Here is a 5,267-nt window from a genome sequence, read left to right on the forward strand (position 1 = left end):
TTTCTGAGGTCAAAGAATTGGAGGTACGTACCAGGGTTTATGACTCCTTTGGAGTAACATTTGATATTACAAAGAGAACTAAAACTATGTCAGACACTATTTCTACCCAACATTTGAGGCCTGTAAGAAAAACTGTGTAGTGGATTGTATGAGAGAATATGATTATCAAATGGATGAGTTTCGCCCTGACGGAGTAAGCCAATTAATGATATCCTTTGTGAAACCATTTACAGCAGTATATGTTCTACTTTGGTTATCCTACTCGTGGATTGATCCTCTTACAGAAAATCTTTGTTTTTTCAGAAATACTCAATAAGTCAATGGATGATGCATGTCAGATTCTGAAAGGAAGTTAGAAGTTGAAATTTTTAAGAGCACGTTCAGCCAGAATGAGGAAGGAACATGATGTAATATTGTACACGTTCTAGTAGTTGGGATGGGAGGAGTCTAGGGGTTGGAGGAAGAGGAGGGGCAGTAACAGGAAAGGGGCAGATAGAGTAGGGACAGGGACTTGAACAGAGGTGATATAATAAAGCTGAGAGAATAGAGAGTAAACATCACAAGTCTGTCGTTATTTCATGTCAAGACATGACAACTGGCGAAGAGGATGGGATGAGGTGACCTGCCATCACTGCCGAACCAAGAACTTCCCTGTCCCGGGCACCAGCAAAGATGTGGTCGCTTTCGCGCCGTCTGTGCCCCACGAAGCCGCCGCCTATAGCCCTAGGCCAGCGGCGGATGAGCTGCTCCACGATCAGGCGATCATGTGGAGCCCCCTCCGGAACAGCGTGGCTGCAGCGCTGCCTCTCCGGCACCAAGCGCGATCTTTCACGCAAAAAGAAAGTCGTGAGTGTGCCCTGAAGGCTGCGCCAATAAAGAAGGAACTGAGAGCCCACCTCAGTCCTCCTGAAGTGCCCTGACGGAGTGGGGAGCATCCGGAGAAGCAAGCAGCCCCCGCGAAGGCGCCGGAAGAAAAGCGCCGACTTTGCCGCCCTCGTGTCTCACCCCCGATGCGTGAGAAACGGCACGCGGCGGACGGAAGAAAACGGAGATCAAGTATTGACAACTGCAAAACAAGCATTGGTGAATACAAGTGCAAGTAGTGACGACCGCAGAAACAAGCTGTGGACATTGCGAAAGCGAACACTAACCAGTATATAGGTGCGTCGCTACCATTTTGGCCCGATCATGTCAAACTCGCCACACCGGAATGGAGGTGGTGCAGCAGTGGCTGCCCCTGTTGTCCCCATCGTGTCACATCTAAGCCCCCCGGAACCACTGACCCTGGTGGCGGGCGGAAGCATGGGCCCTCGATGGCAGGAGTGGTTGGAGGATTTTGAAGATTACTTAGAAGGGTCGAAAGTGACTGAAGACAGAGATAAACTAATTGCACTCCGCAATCTTGTTGGCAAAGAGATTGGGAAAGTGATCAAAGAACTACCAACGGATGACAAAGGAACATATGACAAAGTGCGTGATGCACTCAACAGAAAGTTCATGCACAAAAGAAACGTGGACTACGAGTGGTACGTGTTTCATCAGGCACGTCAAGACAAAGAGGAGATGATGAGCACCTTCATATCACGACTGCGACGGCTGTCGCAGTACTGCAATTTTGACTCATTTTCAACTGAAGATGCGATCCGACTGAGAGTCATTGAGGGCTGTCATTCAGAGACACTCCGCAGGCGATTGCTGAGAAAGAGCCATAACCTCGATGAGATTGAGGAAATGACGAGGGTGTACGACCAAGCAGAAGAGCACGCCAAAACCATGGAGACAGGACGGAGTGAGAAAAAGGTGCAAGCATATTGGACGCAAAGCTCCAGTACCCAGAGAAGATCAGGTGATCACCAGAGAAGGTTTCGCTCCGCGTCTAGGCACACACACCGAAGTCATCGACGCTACGAATCGAGAAGGAGAGAAAAGAGATCTAGTCACACCATGAAGCCAGAACGTTCACGAAAATGCTACCGATGTGGGTATGACTTCCCACACACAGACACCTGTCCCGCAATGGGCCAGCAGTGCCGGAAATGTGGGCGCAAGAACCACTTCGAAGTCATGTGTGGAGTGTACAGCATGGAGAGAAGGAGTGAGACAACCAGATCTCGACCAGAGGAAAAGCGACACCACGCAAAAGCTGTGCAAGACAGAGCACTGTCATCTTCTGGCTCCTCACATTCCAGCAAGGACTCTCACAGGTCTCAATGGATCAGAAGGTCACCATCACGAGAATCGAGGTCGACCTCTCAAGAGACCGCATTCACAGATGAATATATATGTATGGTGGCTGACCCGGATCAGCTAAAAAAATATCCTCCGCTGGATATCAAAGTGGGAACTCATGCCACCAAATTTGTACTTGACAGTGGGGCATCCTTAAATTACATGCCCGTGACCGAATACAACAAGATGAAATCACCACCTGTCCTGAGTCCCGCACATGTCAGGGTGTTCACCTGGATGGCGAAGAAGCCACTTCCCTGTTTGGGCAAGTTTGCAACGACGCTCCAGTATGAGTCCACAGCGGTACCGGCCTACATCCACGTTATTGAGGGACCAGAGGCTGATTGCCTACTCAGTTTACTCACGGCAGAGAGACTCAGACTGGTTGAAATCCTATACCGGGTCCACGACAATCCAGACATTGTTCGGAAATTTCCCTAATTGTTCAGCGGGCTCAGCAAAATGAATAAGTGTCTGATTCGCCTACACATCAACCACAAAGTACGCCCTATTGCTCAGCACCCAAGGCGAGTGCCCTTCCACCTTCAGCAGGCAGTAGAGGACGAAATTCAGGAATAACTTCAAGCGGACATTATCGAAAAAACCGACGGTCCCACACCATGGGTGTCACCCGTTGTAATTGTTCCCAAGAAGGGCACCCCGGAGAAAGTACGGTTGTGTGTGGACATGAGGCTGCCCAATACAGCCATAGAACAGGAGCGGCATCCAGGTCCTCACCTGAGTGACATGATAGCGGCACTGAATGGGGCTAGGGTATTCTCGAAGTTAGATCTCAACAAGGGATACCATCAGTTGGAGCTGCATGAAAAATCTAGATACATTACAACATTTGCAACACATCTGGGCCTGGTTCGTTACAAAAGACTGAGTTTCGGCATCTCCTCCACAGCGGAAATATTCCAAGAGGTAATACGCCAAACCATCAGGCATATTCCGAACTCCCTCAACTACAGTGACGACATACTGGTATATGGATCAAACACACAAGAACATGACATGGCCCTGGATCGAGTATGCCATGTTCTCCTGGAAGCGAACTTAACTTTAAATAAAGACAAGTGTGAATTTCATCGCTCCACCCTCTAGTTCTTCGACCACGTATTTTCCGGGGCTGGAATGAAGCCCGACCCCGAGAAAGTAACTGCGCTCAACACCACCAAGAGTCCTCAAGATGTCAGCGATGTCAGATCATTCCTGGGCATGGCCAGCTATTGCTCCAGATACATCAAGGACTATGTAACGATCAGTCACCCCCTTCGTGCTCTCATGAAGCAAGGACAACCGTTTGTGTGGAGCCCTCAGTGTGAGCGGGCTTTCCAAGAAATCAAGCAGGCGGTGGAATCGGCGAACAATCTGGCCTACTTCAACACCAAAAGGAAGACGGAGATAACGTTGGATGCCAGTCCAGTGGGTTTGGGTGCCATTTTGGCTCAATATGACAGTGACACTGAGAGGCGGCACATTGTGGCATACGCCAGTCGCAGCCTCTCTGATACTGAGAAGGCCTATTCTCAGCCCGAGAAGGAGAGACTAGCGGTTGTGTGGGCGTGTGAGCATTTCCATGTGTTCATCTTCGGCAAACATTTCACCATGATCACGGATCACCAGGCCCTTGTCACCATTTTCGGTAATCCCAAAGCCAAGATGCCACCCCGCATTGAAAGGTGGGGTCTGCGATTGCAGGAATACACATTCACTATTATTCACAAACCCAGGAAAGGCGAGAATCCGGCGGACTACATGTCCCGGCACCCTTTAAGCATCCCATGAATCACATCCGTCAATGGCTGAGGAATATATACACTTTGTGGTAGGTGTAGCCAGACCACCGGCAGTCCCAATAGAAGCAATCAAAGACGCTATGGCGCAGGGTAATATCATTCAGAAAGCAATACGTCGACTGCGCACACATCGCTGGAGACATGATAGTGAGGATGAAACGAGTGACTCACAAATACGTCAGGAAATGCAAGCGTTCCGACATGTCAGTGAAGAGTTGTCAACTACCTCAGAGGGGCTTCTGCTGAGGGACCATCGGATTGTCATCCCAAGGCAGCTACATCAAGGAGTGGTCAACCTCGCGCATGAAGGTCATCGGGGAGTTGTTGCCACCAAGAGAGCTCTAAGGGAGAGAGTCTGGTTCCCGCAACTAGATCAAATGGTTGAGCTCACTTTAAAGAACTGTCCCCAATGTCAACTGGTGAAGTCGGGAGAACCTCCAGCTCCCCTTCAAATGACTCCACTGCCCAAAGGGGTATGGCAGGAACTTGCCATGGACTTCTATGGACCCCTCCAGTCAGGCAGGTACGTGGTGTCTATCATTGACGAATACTCAAGATTCCCAATAGCTCAGTTTGTGTCTTCCACCAACGCCTCCAGCACAATTGCTGTGTTAGACGAAGTATTTGCTGCGTGGGGTGTTCCCAAGGAACTTAAAACAGACAATGGTCCTCCTTTCAATGGCCATGAATTCAGTGAATTTGCAAAGCATTTAAACTTTCGACATAGAAAGGTTACACCGTTGTGGCCACATGCCAATGGCACCATTGAAAGGTTCATGGCCACTCTGAAAAAGACCTTTCAACAGGCCACATTGGAAAAGAAAGACCTGCAAGTAGCCCTGAACGAAGTGTTAAGGGCGTATCAGACTACTCCTCACGCCACCACGGGAAAATGTCCTGCCACACTCATGCTAGGGCGACCTATCAGGACAAGGATCCCAACGTGGGAAGGGGCTCTGGCACCGGTGTCCCCAACACGCATGCATCGAGAGACAGCAAGGGCTGACCAAGCGGAAAAGAGTAGGATGAAGACATACGCGGACGCCAGACGGCACGCCAAATCTCCCTCCCTTCGGACCGGAGATTGTGTAGTGGTCAAACAAGAGCAGGCCAAGAAAACAGACTGTCGGTTCAAGGAAGAACCCTTAATCGTCACTCAACACAAAGGCACCATGATCACCGCCGAATCTGAACAAAGAAGAGTTACCCGAAATGTGTCTCATTTCCCGAAGTGTT

The sequence above is a fragment of the Lissotriton helveticus genome, chromosome 5_1 (genome assembly GCF_964261635.1).
Source record: "Lissotriton helveticus chromosome 5_1, aLisHel1.1, whole genome shotgun sequence".
Lineage (NCBI taxonomy): Eukaryota > Metazoa > Chordata > Amphibia > Caudata > Salamandridae > Lissotriton > Lissotriton helveticus.